The 18,051-nt window shown below is 52.5% G+C and overlaps 1 protein-coding gene across 2 annotated transcripts in view; it reads left to right on the top strand.

Moving 5' to 3' along the window:
• Nucleotides 1-1,263: 1,263 nt before the first annotated feature.
• Nucleotides 1,264-18,051, top strand: part of DLGAP4 (DLG associated protein 4) — a 144,322-nt gene continuing 127,534 nt past the window's right edge. For both annotated transcript variants that reach the window (XM_058562759.1, XM_058562758.1), the window contains exon 1: nucleotides 1,264-1,481. The gene's annotated coding sequence lies outside the window, so the exon portion shown is untranslated. The remainder of the gene's footprint in view (nucleotides 1,482-18,051) is intronic.

Here is an 18,051-nt window from a genome sequence, read left to right as displayed (position 1 = left end):
CCATGGTGCATCTTGAAATCTTTTATGCATCTTTAAGAATTTGTGTCCACTAATTCAGAATTTTTTGGAGTTTGGTATTTTCTTTTCTTGCTACTTAAATACTTTTCGTCCAGATGGTTATGCCTGTTTTTCTCAGTTGGTGATTTTCCCACTGGGGGAGACAGGGTGGCATTGGGGTTAAGTGCTGGGTCTCAGAGTCGAATGCCCTGCCTCCTGCTCGGTGTGCACCCGTGGGTAATTACTGAAGCTCTCTGAGCCTTGGTTTCTCCCTTTGAAAAATAGCAACAGCATCATAGGGCTGTGTTGAGGAGGAAATGAGGGCATGCCTGTTGCGGGCCTGGCAAGGGGTAGGTGCGGATCCTGGGAGCTCAGAGGTTGTGAGGGCTTTCCAGGGTGACCAGGAGAGAAAGGGGAACCTCCCCACCGTAGACTGCCCCGTTCTCCATATTCCTGCTTTGAATTGACCCTGTACCTCCCCTCCCAGGCCTGAGAGGTGGAAACGCTGAGCTCAGATCCCAGCCCAGCCACTTGGATTCTGGGCCCCCAGGTCAGCTCGGTTTCCTGTGTCTTAGTTTCTCTACCTGTAGAATGAGAGGGCAGAAAGCAGGGGTTTCCACCGAGGCCTCCAAGGCAACAAGAGGCTCCTGGGGGGGGGTGGAATGGAGGGGCTTTTTCTTCTCCCAGGAGGGCCTGGTTCCTGCTGATGTAAAGATCCAAGCAGGAACCGTGGCACCTGTTCGGGAGAGGTGGGTAGAGAGAGCCACCTGGCTCACAGTAGCTCTCGGAGGAGGCACTCATTCTCATTTGACAAGTGGGGAAACTGAGGCTGAGAATGGGGCAGCTGTCTGCCCAGTGCCTCTTAGTGAGTGAGGGGCTGAGTTGGGATTTGAACTCAGGACTGTGGATTCCAGCCCCTTTCCCAGCTGCTGCCATCCAGGGAAAAGGAGAGAGAAGCAAGATGGGGAGGATCGGAGCCTTTGGAACCCCAGCTTCCCACTGCTGTGGGCATTCTGTGGGTGGTGGGAAAGGCATCGTAAATATGCATGAGATGCAAATACGCCTCTGAAAAATAAGGTGGGGGCCTGCATGATCTGGGATGCCAGAGGGCTTTGGAAAATGTAGTGTTGTCCAGACACTTGGGTTTCTATGATGACTGTTACATGGTGTCCCCCTCCCCAGTGTCTGCAGGGCCAGTCCAGGGGTCTCAGGGTGGAGGGATTATCCTGGTTGCCTCCTAATTAATGTTCTCCCCCATTCCTGCAGGCACCTCTGCCAGGTGCCTGGTAGCCCTGTGTGTGACCAGAACCTGGTCACTCTGGGCGCTGAAAGGCCCCTGTCCCACGCTGCTTCCCACCAGCACCTCTGATCAAGTGCCCAGAGGGATGTGTGTGCCAGCCCTCGGTCCAGCGCCTGCTCCTGAGGTGATGCCTGCTGGTTCCCAACTGGTTCCTGTTTTCCCTCTGCACGTGGCTCCCTGGTTGGTAAGTAACTGCGTCCTCAGGCCTGGGCACACGGAATCAGGGCTGCTCACCCGCCCACCCCTGCTTGGCACAGTTGGGAAATGCCCAGCGTTCTCACCCAGCGGCGCCCACATGCTGGCAAAGGGACCTCAGTGAGAGCTTTTATATGTCTGGGCTCAATTTATAGTTTAACTGTGTGTCTCATCCAGTCCTCCCAACAACTCGGGAGATGGGCATGGTGATTACGTCCGCTTTACAGAGGAAAACACCCTCAGAGAGGGGAAGCCACTTGCCTGAGGATGCACAGCAAGCCCAGCTCTGTCCACCTCAAAGGCCAGCTCTTGCCACACCCAAGGGGCTGGGCAGTTGGTGACATGGGTCCAGGAAGGGAAGGGTAGCAGTGAGCTGTACTGGAAGCCATGGAACCTCTGGGGCCCCCAAGGGGGCTGAAGTGAGACCATCAGAGTTCCTGAATCTTGAGGAGCCCCATTATTTCTGCCCCTCCAGCCTGTTCCACCCACACTCCTCCAGTCCCGACCTTGCCTAACCCCAACATGGGATGAGGTGCAGGGCCCAGCCAGCATCTCTGACCATCCATCTGAGGATGCCGCAGCCTGCCGCCACCCACGCCACCCACTCCTGGTCCTGTCCTCCTTCCCACAACAGCGTGCCCTGGCCACAGCACCTGACACTCACCACGTTCCTGCGTCTCATCCTCCCGCCATCTCCCAAGGCTGTGCAGGCATGACTAGTCCAGTTCAGATGAGGAAACTGATGCTCAAAAGAGCTCAAGGGGCTTCCCCAGGGTCACCCAGCTGCCACTCAGCACTACATGGGACTGTTGGTTTACGATCTGCCTCCTCATCTGGCCTCAGCTCCCTAAGGGTGAGAAATAACTGCTTAATTCCCCACCGGACAGCCAGCAGCTGGCACGGTGCCTGGCATATCATGGGTACAGTAAATGGTTGTGGAAGGAAGGAAAGAGGGAGAGAAGGGAAGGCTCTCTCACCTCCCTCCACCCAGACACCAGCAGGACCCAAGAGACCCCTGGCCTTGTGGCCAGCTGCTGGTCCCTGCTGGCCCCAGAGAGCTTGAGGTCAGCTCGGGCCTTCAGCAAGGCAGCCAGCCCCTCTGGTCTCGACTCTCTCATCTGCCAACAGCTGCCCAGCCTCCCTGATGGGATGGTTATAAGAAGGGAAAAGACTCGTAAATATGTATAATATGCAAATGTCATAGGATAATAAAAAACCTGTGAAGTTTGCTGTAGATAATGTATATAGAAGTGCTTCTTCGAGAATGAGTAGCTGCTTGCTCGTGCGGTGCCAGCCTTGTTATCAATAACCGTGAAAAAGGCCCTGTTAATTAGCTGACACCCAGCCCAGCTCCCCCGATCTGGCCCCTGGCCTGTTGTAGCGACCGCAGACAGCTGTTGCATTTGGCTGAGAAGCTGTCACAGGAAAAGAAGTGATAAGGACATCTCATCTGAGAGCTGTGAGCGTCTGAGGGGTTTAGTCATTCACAAACACTCCTGGGCGTGCCCTGCACCCTGCATTTCCCCCGCAGGGACTACGTAACAGGAGCAACCTGACTGCCAGCAAGCATTTCTTGAGCAATTACTACGCGCCTGGCCTTGCACTCAGTGCTTCATTTTCTTCATCATCTCAGTTAAACTACTGACCACCCTGTGGGAGGTTGGTGGGGAGACTGAGGCATGGACCCGCCGGACCTGGGCGAGAGGGCTCATCTGTCAGCATTCTAGTCCTTCCTGAAAGTTACTGCCATTCAGTGTCCGCCTCTGCCCTCCAGGCCAGGCACCGCCGGAGGGGCCGGATTGTGGCCACTGAGAGCGCAGTGTAGCCGGCAGCGCCTGGTGTGTGTGGCCCAGTGACGGAGAACGGGATTCCTTGGCACGAGCTGGGAGAGCAGCCGTCAGCATTGCGTGGAAAGATGGAGGCCGGGGCGGCAGCGAGGGAGGTGTTACTGCTGCTATTTTGCTAACAAGCTGGTTATTTAAAGAACAGCCGAAGAAGCCGAAGTCGGGAAATCGGATGGGAAGTCTCCACGCCCAGGGCAGAGGCAGCCAGGGGTCTGGGAGCCTGGCTGGGTGGGGGCGGAGTGCCACACATTCTTGTTTTCAATTTGATTATTATTAATAGTAATAGTAACAGCACCATGCAAGTTTGGAAAAGGATTACCTTTGTGGAGAAAAGAGGATGTAGGATTGGGAGGGGGCAAGAGGGGTGTCTGAGGGGCAAGCGGTCTTCTCTTCCTTGACCCAGGTGGTGGTTAGATAACTTTTTGTTTTGTGATCATTTATTTCAGTAAACATTTTTGTTTTGTGCACTTTTTTCTGTGTATTATATTTCATAGTAAAAAGGCTAAAAAGCAATTATAACAATAATAATTAATATTTATTGAGCACTTACTAAATGCCAGGCTCTTTGCTAAGCATTTTACCATGTCTCATTGAATCTGCACAGATTCTGTTGTTCTACCCATTTTACAGAGGAGGAAAGTGAGGCTCAGAAAGGGAAAGTTACTTGCCATGCAGTCAAAGAGAGCTCAGGTGGAGGAGATGGGATGAGAAACTGGACAGGCTGACTCAGGCCAGCATCACTGCCCCGTGTTTGAGGATTGGGGGCCAGGAAGTTCCCCCAAAAGGGCGGGGGTTTCCTCCATCTGTTCCTCAGACATGTGTCAGTGCCTCTTGCATTTTTAACACTTAGGAGGCCAAGCAGGTGTCTGTGGCCATGGGCAGGGGATGAGGCATCTGGAACTCTGACAAGGGGTCAGAGCAGAGCGTTTAGCTAACAAGTATTGAATAGTAGGAGTGGGACATCCCTGGGGACAGGCAGGGGAGAAGGCCAGGGCATACTCTGGAATCGTTCAAGGTCAAAAGAGGCCATCCAGGTGAGACAGGGTCCGACCCAACCTGTGAACTACCTGTGCGTGGGGCCTAACTGCCGTCTCCTGAAGACCTACTGTGTGCTAAGCACATCCGTTGTCTTCCTTAATCTTGAGATCAGTGGTATTGGCCCCATTTTACAGATGAAGTGACTAAGGCCTTGAGAGCAGAAATGACTGGCCCAGGGCCACACAGCCAGTGCGTGGTGGAGCTGCTCTGCCAGCTTGGCCGATCTCCAGCGTCCTGTATCCTGTGCGTGCAGCAAGCACTGCTCAGTGCTGGGGTCCCGGCAGGGCAGGCACCTGGCATGGAAGCTCCCAGCTTAGACCCCCGTGTTCTAAGGCAGATTTATGGGTCCCTAAACTGGTGCTGGGGACATGGCCTGGAGGCTGGCATGATAGAGGGCTTCTCCGAGCCCTGAAGCAGGTACGTCTGCTCTGTGGACTGGGCACCAGCCCCAGAGGCATTCCTGGGACATTTATTGAATGCTAGTCCCGGCTAGTCTATGTCCCTTGCAGAGCATGCAGCCTTGGGGAGGGACAGATATTATACAGTCACCCAAACAAACAAACTGAATAAACCGAAACTCCATCAGTGCAGTGAAGGAAATTAGCATAGTGACGTTACAGATATTAACAGGGCAGGGGCCTGCAGGACGTGGAATGGTCCAAGACAGCCGCTCTAAGGAGGTGGCGTTTGAGCCGGGACCTGAAGGATGACAGGGATCCAGCCATGCTGGAGTGGGTTCATTGTAGCATTGTTGAGAGTAGGACAATTGGGAACAACCCATTTGTCCATCACCAGGGGACCAGCTAAATCCATTTACTGCAGCCATACAGTGGCACCACTGCAGCTGTTAGAAATGGGGCTGTGGATCTAAATTTCCTGTTGCAGAAAGAACTTCACAGTGTGTTGTAGGGTTGGGAAAAAAAGAGGTTATAAAACAGCATGGGTAGCATGATAGCGTTTTTGTACCCATGGTACAAAATGATACCCATGGTAGCATGATAGCATTTTTGGAAGAACTATGTGTGTTTCTGACAACTGTTCACAGTGATTCCTTCTGGGGCTTGGGGGCTTGGGAGGTCTTTGCTGTCTTCTTTATACTTTTCTGGATTTGGAGTCCTCCCTGAGTGTTAGGACTTGGGAGGAGGAACAGGGGATATTAGGACTTCCACAGTCCTGCCTGGGCAGTTCTCCCCTCCTGCTGCCTACGCCCATAAAGTGGGATCAGGCGTGGGCTGGGGAATCAGCAGATCCATACTTCCACTCCACCACTTCTTGGCTGTGTGACTTTGAACAAGTCGCTCAGCCTCTCTGAGACTGTTTTCCCTTCTGTGAAACAGACAAGAATAGTGGCAGAGGGTGGTTGTGTGGCTTTAGTGAGCTAAAACATGTAGAAGGCTAGAACAATCCCAGTGTTGCATCTCTGGTGGCCTCTGCTATGACCGTGACTGCCAGAGGTGACACCTACTGTGTGCTTATCATGACCTGCTAGGGCCCTCAATGCTGACTGGTCCCCCAGGCTCACCTCTCCCCTCGGTTACTGCGAGCCAGATAGGGGATGAGGACTAAGGAGGTGGACAGCTTAGCCGGGCGCACACAGCCAGTGAGACCCCAGGCCAGCACCGCCCCCATCCCCAAGCTCCAGCTACCTCCCCGCCAGCTCACATGCAGATCTGACAATGAGCACTCTCACTGAGACACTGTGGGGACTCCCTGGCCCTGGGTTTGCTTTTTCTTATAACCTCTAAACCTGCCCGAAAAGACACATACTACTTTACAGACACTCAGAGAATCTTAAATCTCAGGCAGAGGGCCGGCCCCATGGCTTAGCGGTTGGGTGCGCGCGCTCCACTGCTGGCGGCCCGGGTTCGGATCCCGGGTGCACACTGACGCCCCGCTTCTCTGGCCATGCTGAGGCCGCGTCCCACATGCAGCAACTGGAAGGATGTGCAGCTTTGACATACAACTATCTACTGGGGCTTTGGGGGAAAAAATAAATAAAATTAAATCTCAGGCAAAGAAACTTATATTTGTGAAATCAAACTCTTAGAATCATGGAATCTTAGTCATAAATAATCCAGCAAGAGCAAACATATGCATTTTACAAGTAAGTTCACTGCACCTTTTTTGATGACAGTGATAAATTAGAAACTACCCAATTATCTATCAGCAAGAGATGGTTAAATAAATTACGGTCCAGCCAGACAATGGCGTTCTCAGTGGCTGTAGAGACAATGCCATAGATCTAGACTTGTTGACATGGAAACATGTCCGTGGTGCATTGTTGAGGGGAAAATAGGAAGTTACAAAATGGTGTATAGTGTATGATCTCATTTTTTTTAGGAAAAAAATACGTAAATATATGCATACTCCTGTCCAGAGAGATACCAGAAGGACAGCCATCAAACTGTTCATGGTGGTTTCCTCTGGATGGTGAAGTCTGGACAAGCTCTATTTTTATTTTTGCTTGTGTCGTTCGGGTACGTTTCAGGTACAAGTGACAGAAAACCCGGACCAAACTGATTTAAACAAAAATGGAATTTACCGGCTTCTGGCTCAGCTGGATCCAGGAGCTCAGACACTATCACCAGGACCTGATTTTCCTCACTGTTTCTCAACTCTGCTTCCTCTGGGTTGTTCCCATGTTCTTATAGGGCTCTCTTGTACAGGAGATGCCTGTCCAGAGGAATCTGCTAGACTTCTTCCCAGATAGCTCATACGCAAGTCCCAGAACTGAGTCTTGGCGTCGATGGGTCATATTTGTGGATGTGCCTACCCGTCAGTCAATTGCTCTGATTGGCAGCTTGGGCTTATGTACCGCCCCCCAGCTGAAAGTGGAGTTAACACCAGAACTTCACCAGCGGAGAGTGGGAAAGGGTAGCTCCCCCAGATGAAAATGTCGGGCTGTGGCCTAAAGTAGGCCGGGCTGTGGCCTAAAGTAGGCCAAACAGTGGCCAAACACAGCCCAGTCCCCCTCCTGTACTTATCTGAATTTCCCAAGATGCGTGACTTTCATAATCAGAGAAAACAATACAACTACTGAAAGGAGTCCTGCACCCAGATCTTAGGGTCAGAAGCCTGGTGAGGCAGCCTTAGACTCTTAGGATCAGAATGTCAGAATCTCTGAAGTGCCAGTTCAGCTCAGGAGACATCAGCCCTCTCTGTGTCAGAGCCCTTGCCGAGCGGGAGAGGACGCTGTCCTGGCCCTCAAGGTCTTGAGGGAGTGAGAAGAGCCCAGAGATGATTCATCTGGAATATGAGTGTGCATGCAGGGGCTGAGGGAACACAAAGGCCAGTGTGGGAGCAAGGAAGGCTTCCTGGAGGAGGTGACACCTAAGCTGAGTAGCCAAGAAGAGTATAGGAGAACATTGTAGGCAGGAGAAACAGTGTGTGGTGGGGGAACAACCAGTGGATGAGCAGCGGCAGGCCCAGACCACAGGGGCCTTGAATTCCAGGATGAGAGCTTGGACTTGATTCTGAAGGCAGTGGGGAGCCTTTGAGGCATGTCACGGGAGGAGGGAAGTGTCAACAGGCTCAATCTGGCTGGCACTGAGAGCACAACCTTGGAGGGGTCATGTCAAGGCCCCACGTGGGGGAGGAGAGGAGAGACCCATTGGTCTCTTAAATATCTACTGGTCTAAATTCCTTCCCACCTATGTCAGAATTCCTATCCCGAGGTGTCCACCCACTGCTTGCATACCCCAAGAGATGGGGAGCTCAGTCTCTGTTCCCTCCACCTCTTGTTAGAAAGCCCCTTTAAAGAATCAAAGATCAAGTCCACAATCCTGCCACTACCCGAGGCATACTTGGAACACTTCCCACCCACCTGTCACTGAGGTCTGTCTCCTGAATGACCTGCTGGGAGGGCTGGCAGGGGCCTGCATTTTCAGGCCAGGGAGTTCCAAGACCAGGGAGCCTTGGGTGTCTGCATATCCTGCTGGAAAGTTGAATGGAGAGGGGTAGGCAGATAGAGTTACATCAACCTGACAGCAGAGACAGTGTTTAGGCCTTGGGACACTTCTGTCTCAATCAGTTCTCCAAATGCCCTTTTCATTTTACAAACAAGAAACTGACACTCAGAGAGGCCAAGCCACCTATACAACAATGCACAGCAAGTTAGAGGCAGGTCTGGGACATGGACTCAGCCTCTTCCACCCCTGCCCCTCACAGCCCTCCTGCTTGCCTCCTCCCGCCCTTCAGGTGAGTCCTGGTCACTTCATCTACTAGGGCTTGGACAGCTTTTCTTCTGGAAGCTCCAACCATCCCGGATTGTCTCCTGATCTCCTTCTAAATTCGGAGGCAGCCAGCAAAATCCTCATTAATCAGATGTTTTGTGACTGTTTATTTTGACAGCAGCATTTTTTTTTTCTGATACATCAAAGCTGCAAGACCCACGAGCCATGTTTTATGGGTCGTCTCTAATACTTCATCGTGCCCCATGGTCCCCACGTAGTCATTCATCCTCACACTCCACAAACATTTATTAGTGCCTGCCCTTTGCCAGGCACCGTGCTCGATACCAGGCTACAAAGATGCATAGGAGCAGCCCCTGTGGGGGGAGGTCGTGGTTCAGCCAAGGAGAGAGGCGTCTCCATCAGCGACAGCAGGTGATGCTGGCAGACTGAGGGCAGTACCGATCACTCAAGGGTCTCCTGGGCCAGAGAAGTTGATTCTGTCCCTCTGAGCAGAGTCTTGAAGGATGAACAGGGGTTCTTCAGGAGAAACAGCGGGGAAGGGTGAACCAGGCGGAGGTACTGGGCTGTGCAGAGATCTCGCCTGCCTCCTGCTGAGCTCTGAGGCCACAAAGCACGAGGGATGGTGGGGGGAGAAGGCTGGAGACGTTGGCCCAGGCTAGAGCTTGGAAGGTCTCAACTATTGGGCTGGGGAGTTTGCATTTGATCCTTAGAATAGAAGGGAGCCGGGGGTAGGACAGGTCAGGGTGTTAGAAGAGTCCTCGCCTTGGGCTGGTGATAGCTGGGGAGACAGTGGGCAGGGCAGGACCATGGGGATGGCTCAGAGGCCCATTTAGCAGGGAGATTTAACAGGACTTGGGGACTTGGTGGGTGCTGCAGAAGGGGAGAGGGAAGGCTAAGTTTTATCCTGGGGGCAGGTGTGGGCTTGGGGGCCCTCTGGACCAGTGTCGAGGTGAATTCTGGCAAAGGCTGGGTCAGTGTCGGTGAGAAGGTCCCTAAGAGGGGCCAGCAGGGACCTCTTCAGCCTCCATGAGACTTAGAGCAGCAGCCCTGTGAGGCCTCCAGGGTCCCCATGTTCCCACCGAATAACTGGGGAAAGTCTCTTTTCCTCATGGAGCCTCAGTTTGCTCCTCTGTAAAATGGGGTGATGACAGTACCTCCCCAGGATTGTGGGGAAGGCCGGAGGAGGGCGTGTGTGGGGCAGGCTCTGCACAGTGCCTGGCACACAGTAAGTGCTGGTGACTGGGAGCTGCTCTGGTTACCACAGTCCAGGGTGCAGCGGTGGGTAAGGGAACCGGGGTGTGTCACCTGCAGAGGGGAAACCAGAGACCTTGAGGGGCCTTGCTCCAGCCTTTCTGTCTCTGTGGGGGAAGGCAGGGTCTGGGTCTGGTACTCATGGGAAAAGCTCCAGGGAAGGAGATTCCAGCTTAGGCTAGGAAAACCTTTTGGATACAAAGAGCCGTCTGCAGATGGGCTAACTTGGGTGGTAGCGAGCTCCCCATCACTGGGAGGATTCAAGCAGCAGCTGCACCACAACTTGATGGGAAAGTCTGTAGAGTATTTGTGATTCAGCTGAGGATCTGAAAGGTCCTTTCTAGCCCAGAGCATCTTTGATTTCATGTTTTTCCTTCTCTGAGCCTCAGTTTCCTCATCTGTAATTTGGGGAAAATAGCAGCCCCTGTCTCAGAGTTGGTTGCAAAGTTTAAGTGAAATTATCCAAATAAAGTGCTTAGCCCAGATTTGGCAACATAGCAAGTGCTCTGTGAGTGGCGGCTGTTGTTACCCTGTTGATGTCACGTTCAACTCTTGGGCGTGTCACTTCCGTCTGAGGACCTCAGTTTGCTCCTCTGTCAGTCAGGTGCTCCTGCCTGCCACCCCTCAGGTCCCACTCTCTGCCCTTCTTATTGCCACTGACTCTGGCTCCAGCTCTTCCCCCACCCCACCCCTCCGGGAGGTGGTAGGAATTCCAGGCCGTTCTGGGCCCCTTTTAGCTCCTGTTGAGCGAGAGTTGGCAGGTTGGGGCGGCGGGCGCCGTCCGCCTCCCATATGCTTCCTGCTATTTAGAGGAAAACTCTCCGCGCGCTCCTCCAACCACACGGGCTGACATTTCCAGACAGACGCTGGAATCAGCTCTTTGGGGGATTGGCAGATAAATTTGGCCCCGGGAGTTGGGAAAATCTTCAGCCTTACCAGGGAAGCAGAGCCCAGGCTCACCGACTTCCATCCACCCTGCCACTCCTCGGGCGTGGTCCTCCGAGGGGCTAGAGCACTGTTCTACAGCCTTGCAGATTAGGGTAAGTCTTACTAGCTCAGCCTTCCCCAGGGGAGGCCCTGGTCAGGAAGTCGTCGTGGCTTCCAACCTCTCGTTCCGAGGCAGCAGGAGTTTCCAAGAGGAGGCGGTACCTCCTCCCCCCAACGCCAAGACACCTGGGTGTTGCCCAGCTCAACCTGGCAGAAGAGCAGGTTTTGGATTAGAAAGACTTATGTTTCTGTTACCTTGGGCAGGTGGCTCTACTTCTCTGAGCCTCTTTTCCTTCATCAATCAAATGGGGATAATAATAAGGTCAGATTAAAGCCCTGTCTGATTAAAAGCCTTTAGGATGGTGTCAAGCTCATGCTAAGTGCTCCACAAATCCTAGCCGCTATCATCATCGTCGTCGTCGTCGTCGTCATTATTATTTGGCCTAGAACAACGCGTGGCATATGTAGGGGCTCAGTTAATATTAGTGTTTTTCTCTTCTTTCTTACAGCTGTAGCAACTTGGGGAAAACTGGGGCATTTCAGAATTAGCTCAAATAGGGGTAACCAGAGGCAGAAATGCAAGAATAAGAACATACAGAGGCTGCCATATCCAGGGTGGAGTGTAGGTGGCCAGTCGTGCCACTGTGCGCGCACGCACACATGCACACATGCTCTCTCTGTCCCAAAGTTTCATTCACCCTCGCTGGAATCTGGAAGGCCCATCTGCTTGAATCCTGAGGATGTGAGGCACAGAACAGCTTGGTTTCGATGGATGGAAGGGAGAGGAAGGCCTGGCTGGAGGCAGAGTTGGGGGAGGCTCTGGGCATCAACTGCAGGAGGAGGGTTCAGGGAAGCTCGAGTAGTTCTGTTTGGCTGGAGTAGAAAGTGGGTGGCAGGAAGGTGTGGGAAGCAAGTTTGAGCTTCATTCAGCACCTCCTGACTGAGCCTGAGTACCAGGCTTCATGCCAGGCCCTGGGGAAACTGGCGGAAAAGATGGGCATGCTTCCTGCCCTCAAGAAGCAGATCTGTTTACCTGCTCTGTGACTTTGGGAAAATCACTTGACCTCTCTGAGCCTCACCTTTTTTATAATAATACTGAGTCAATTGGAATTACATTTGGCTGCATGTACCAGAAGGAAAAAAAGTAACAGGGGTAGGGTAGATGAACAGGGGCGGGGTAGATGAAGATGACAAACATGCAGACAGTGAATTAACAAGACTCTAGGATGTGCTCAAGGAGACCCTGGGGCTGAGAGAGGGCAGAAGGGGGTGGAGGTGGTGGGTACCTACTCAAGGCACGGTGGTCAGAGGGGACCTCTCTGTGGCCTGAAGGATGAGTTGGAGCTGACCCTGCAAATGCTGGTCAGGTTAAAGGGGTGGAGGGCAAAGGGACTGGCAAGAACAAATGTTGGTAAGGTGGCAGGAGCCAGATCCTGGAGGCCTTGAATGCCGGGTCCAGTCAGAGCTGCTCTGAGGAAGGTCATTCTGGTGGTGGGTACAGGATACTGGTGGGAAGAGATGGGAACCAGGAGACCTGTCTGCAAAGACTGATGGAGAGCCAGCTGTGCACCCTGTTGGAGGCAGGCAGTGGGGGAATTCTGGACCAGGCAGAGGTGGATGAACAGAGAGGAGGAAAGAGCATTTCCCTGAGCAGAACCCTGGGACTGGAGACAGGTGTGCTTTGCAGGGAGGGTCTGGACCTGTGTGTAGCAGGGGGTGGAGTCAGCTAAGACAGGAGACATCAGGGGAACTTAGAGCCAGACCCCGCAATGGCGAGGAAGAGTCTCAGAGGAGAGCCAAGTGCTGGGTTTAGGGAGGGGCATCCTCACAGCCTGGGACGGCAGGTGGGAATGACGGCACACAGCGGGCGGAGTGAGCACAGGCTGGTGCACTTCCCTGCATTAGACCCAGAGGCCATTCCAGATCTGTTTACCTGCTCTGTGACTTTGGGAAAATCACTTGACCTCTCTGAGCCTCACCTTTTTTATAATAATACTGAGTCAATTGGAATTACATTTGGCTGCATGTACCAGAAGGAAAAAAAGTAACAGTGATATAAACACCCAGGAGATTATTCTTGTCATGTAACAGGGATCCCAGAGGCAAGCAGGCGGGACCCAGTGCAGCAGTTCCAATAAGTGATCAAGGGCCCAGGCCTCTGCCACTCTTAGCATGTACCTTTCATTCTCATAGCTACAAAATGGCTGCTCTACCTCCAGATGTTGTGTCTGAATTCCAGGCAGGACAAAGGAAGTAAAGATTGCATGCTTTCTGAATCTACCCTTCTTATGAGGAAAACAATAGATTTCCAATAGATCCCCACTCAGTGGACTTTTGTCTACATCTCATTTGCCAGATGTGGTCACATGGCCACCCTCGCTGCTGGTGAAGTGGATATTTCTAACTGGGTGCTTCTGTTAATTAGGCAAAAGGAAAGAATGGCTAGTAGGATAGCTAGCCAGATCTGCTTTAAAGTAGCCTACCTCACAGGGGCTGTGGGGAAGAATCTATGAGATAATTAACATGCAGGAAACACTTAACCCTGGAATAGAGCAACCTCACAATAAATCGTGGCTGCCTGTATTATACTGCTCCGCCTGCAGCACTCACTCGTTCCTTCAGCAAGCAGGTACTATGTCCTGGGCACTGTATACAGTCCTGGAGACATGACAGGGACAGTCCCTGCCCTTTGGGCACTCACAGTGAGTAGGAAAAACGGGCAAGGAAACCAGCAGATTGACTCCACTCCAGTCAGGGTCACAGGAGTGGAGTGTCCATTTATCTGCGTCTGTTTTTCTCACTGCTGTGGCCCCACCACCTAGAATAGTGCCTGGCACACATTAAGCACTCAATGAATGAAATAATGTAAGAAATACTCATTAGGGGCCTACTATGTACAAGGCTCTTGGGGTGGGTTAGAGAAAGTGGGTGACACACTGCCTCTCCCCACAGAAGAAGTGGGGAAAGAAAATTGCTACAGGCCAGGCCCTGGGGGGTTGCTGGGGACCTAGCAGTGAACAAGAGTGTTGGGGCTCCTGCCCCCATTGAGCCTGTAGTCTCAGGTCAGGAGCACTGGAGAAGGAGTCTGCAGTCCTGAGATCACATCTGTTCATGTATCCTGGGGTTAGTCCCATCCCCTCCCTGGGCCTCAGTGTCCTTACCTGTGTGACAGTTATGAGAGGTCCTGTGTGGGGTATCAATGATGCTGAGGATGAGGGTGGGAGAGCTTCATAAGCTCTGCTCATCTGTGTGTAGACGGCACAGAGGCGGGTGTTCTCGATGCCAGCTTGCCATGTTAGGAGAGGAGGCAACTGCGGCAGGGATGGGAGGGGACTGCATCTGAGCCCCTCGAATCTCTTGGGGACCCGGGAGTGTGAGGCCTCTGGGCTCTGCTTCTATCCTCACCCGCTCGGGTATCTGGGCCTGGAACCTTGTCAACAGCCGACCAGCAGGCACGCAGCTTTCAGCGTTGGATGAGGGCAAGCAGAGAATGGGCTGTGTTGGGTCCCCCAGGGGAGAAGTAAGGATGATTGTAGTTACCAGACATCTCCTGGAGGTAGGGAAGCAGCCTGGAATTTGAGGGTAGAGATCTGGTTCTGTCACTTGCTTCCCCGTGTGACCTTTGGAAGATTTCTTGACCCTCTAAGGCTTAATTTCCTTATCCACAAAATGGGTATAATAATCTTTGTCTCCCCTACCCCTGAAGACCTAGACCTGCCATCCAGCACATAGTAGGCTCTCGATGTTGGTAGTGATCATCATTGCCACTGTGTATTTTCCTTGTTTGGAAGTGGGTACAGACATTACTGAGCCCCTATTGTGTGCCAGGCTTGGTGCTGGAGGCACCATCTCATTTTATCACAGATCCTTCCTGTTTATCAGAGGAGGACACTGGGTCTTTTGTGCCTCATCTTCCCCTTCTGCTGTCTTAGAAGGACTGAGCTGCTGGCTTTGCTGGGGTCCCTGCTGACCTGAAGCCTTGGGGGGGTCCTTGAAGAAGGGCCCAAGGCAGCTCAAGATGTTTTCTATGAGATCATGCCAGCGGCCTGTGAGGTCAGAGATAGAGGTGGTCAGGGCTGGAATCTAGCCCTCCTCAAATGGGCGAAGAGCCAATAAGAGGTGACCTCAGGGATGAGTGATGGAGTGGCACAGGCTGAAGGATCAGAAATGCTTTTCCTCCTTATACCGTGTCTTGAGACCAGGGCAACGAGCCCAGCCCTTGAGATGAGGTGGCAGCGGGCCTGGCCCTTGCTGCTGCTCTTGGCTGCGACACTCTGCCCAGTGGCCATCACCACTTGTGTCTGAAGTGAGGCCAGAAGTAAAAGAGGGAAGGCTTGGGAGGTTCTCCTGGCCTAGGGAGGTGGGTTTTCCCTGTCGAGTACCCCCAGAAAGCCTCGCTGAGGTACCCCAACCACTGGGTGAGAAAAAGGAAAACAGGTCTCTTTGGAATAAAAGACTGCAAATGGAAATAGAAATGGAAGTAGCCCTTCTGAGCCTTACAAATAGCGGAGCGGGTAACTAGCTGGAAAATAGAGGCTTTCAGTGCCACCCCAGCTTGGGGGGGATTTTGACCTTGACCTTGGCTCTGGGCTGTCTAGGGTGCACAGGGTGCCGTTGCCTGTCCTTGGTGTTGATGTCAGGGGTGTTGTCCGTGGTGCTGAAGAGAGGATTTGGACCCATCCCAGCATCCCGGGATGCTGTCCATAGTTCTGTCTTCAGAGAGTTATGAATCGTTTCCAGGACTCTGGTTTTTTGGGGACCCAGCTAGGAGGTCAGAGCCTTTGGCTCTGGCATTGAGCGAATCAGAGCAATTTCTGAGGTAGGATCCGGGCTCATGTTATTGTCTGCCAGGCACCCATTTAGGAACTTTTTATGTTATAGCATTTATTTCTAAACATCAGCCTACAGAGGAGGTACTGATACGTATCCCCATTTTAGATGTGAGCAAACAGAAGCTTAGAGAATTTAGTGACCTGAGGACTCTGTCTCTCTCTAGCCTCAGTTTCCTCAGTCGTAATAGGAAGGTTTGTTGGTAGCATTTTATCAACTAATGGTTGGGGTCGGGCTTTCTAAACCAATGCATTGATGTAGTGATGTTAGTCTTACACACAGGAAGGCGTGAGGGGGTTCTTAAACACATATGCTCTTAGAATCTCATGGAGTTTCCTGGAAGGTGTAAGATTTGAGCCAGATCTGAAAGGGGATGTGAGGCTCAGGGATTGTATAGAAAAGAAGGGAATGCCCATTTTCTGAGCACCTACTATCTGCCAGGCCCTGTGCTGGGCACTTGACAAATCTGATCACTCTACCCCCACAACCACACTGGGAGGAGTGACTGGTTCCATTTTACAGATCTAGAAGCAGAGAGGAGAGACTTCCCAAGGTTACTTAGCTAGAAAATGATGGAGTTGAGAAAGGCCTTGAGGACTAGAAACCACAGACTTGAACATCAAGGCTGGAAAGGATCCAGAGAAGGGGTGTGACCTACTGGGAGCATACAGAGTCAACAGCAGGGCTCAGACTGGATTCTGCTTCCTCTAGCATCTTTCTCCTCCAAGGACTGTGGCACCACCACTCTCCCCTCACCATTGGCCTAGGCTCCAGGGAGATAAGATGTTGGCGTTGTGTCACAAACTGGGATTAGGTGTCAAAGAGGCCCAAATTCAAGTCCTGGATCTGCCATCTGTGAGCTGTGTGGCTTCAGATAAATCACTTACCCTCTCTGGGCCTGTTTCTCCATCTCTAGCAGAGCAGAAGGGCACTGTAATGACTTCCCTACAGGGTGGTTTTGAGGATCAGAAGAGACAGTGGGTGGGAAAGGGCTGACAGGTTAATTGTTGTTAGCAGAAATAAGACCCAGCGAAGGGAGGGAAGCCCCCTAAGGCGGCACAGCAAGTATCAGAGGATACTTACAGAGAAGGGCCTAGAGCTGCTGCCTTGAGCACCAGTGCCACTTGCCAGTGGGACTGGCAGCCAGGCTGGGGCAGCACCTGGCAGCCCCAGCTGACAGACATTCCTTCAGGCGGGCAGACTGGGGCCCCAGAGCCAAGTATCCCTGTGGGGGTCGGTGGCCGGGCCAGCTCTGGCTGTTCCTCCACCAGCTACCCTAACAGCTTCAAGCTTAATACGCTTCACAGGGCTGCCGTCATGCCCAATTAGGCTGTCCCCAGCCACCCCCTCTCCTGGGCCCTGTTGTGACCATCTGAGGCCCTGGACATGATCATAGCTGCTGCCCTTGGCAGCTGTTTGGCTTTTGGGAGAAGGCAGCCGCCTTCTCTTAGGGTCGGCTATGGCCTCAGAGATCTGACTCCCCAGCCCAGCCCAGGAGGCCTTAGGTCCTGGACCCAGAGATTTGGCTGCACTCTTCCCCTACACTCTTGGAGCCCTGGCTCCAAGGCCTGGCACTAAAGCAAAGTGAGGAAGGAAAGGAGGGAAAGATGACAGGAAGGATGGAGGATGGGGGAAAGGAAGGCAGGGAACTTGGCACCACCAGCCAACCTCCTCAGCAGAAGCTCGTGTCACCCATGGCACCCACCCCTCCCACAGGCACTTTACAAGACACAGCCTCCTCATCCACACTCTCCTGTGAAGCTCTCAACAGCCTGTGCAGTCAGCAGGACGCAGGATCACGCCCATGTCACAGACCCCGAGAGATGATGTGACATGGGGTCTGAGGTGAGGGCCTAGTCTGCGGCCAGGGTCGGGGTCATTCTGGAGCTGGAATCGTGGTGGAGTATTTTTCATGGCAGGGATACAACTTGAGGCCTTGGCCTCATCTCAGCACCTGTCAGCACAGAGCAGGCACGTTTGAGGAAGAAAGAAGGGAGGCAGGAAGGAGGGAGGGAGGAAGGAAAAGAAATACTGAAAGGCATTCCAGATAGAGGGAACTTTCACAAATCCAAGCCCAGGGGTGTTATTTGAATGATTTTCTTGCATAAATTATATCATAATAAATGAAACTTTTGCATTTTTCTTTCTTCACTTATAATGTTTTTGTCATGTATCCAAGTACAAGTGTACCTGTAGTTCACTCAGTTCTGCTGAGCAGTATCCATCGTATGTGGGTACCGCGTCTTATCCGTCCTCCTGGTGGTGGACGTTTCAGCCTCTCCAGTTCTTCACCGTAAGCAGTGTTGCCATGAACTTCCTTGTGGACGTACATTAGTGTTTCTCTGGAAGCAAGATTTTCTGTTTTAATAAACATCGCCTAAGTGCCCTCCACGGTAGTTACGCCACTTTGCACTCC

Source organism: Diceros bicornis, chromosome 19, assembly GCF_020826845.1.
Source record: "Diceros bicornis minor isolate mBicDic1 chromosome 19, mDicBic1.mat.cur, whole genome shotgun sequence".
Classification (NCBI taxonomy): Eukaryota; Metazoa; Chordata; class Mammalia; order Perissodactyla; family Rhinocerotidae; genus Diceros; species Diceros bicornis.
The sequence above is the reverse complement of the archived record's forward strand: the minus strand, read 5'-3'. Positions and strand labels throughout refer to the sequence as shown.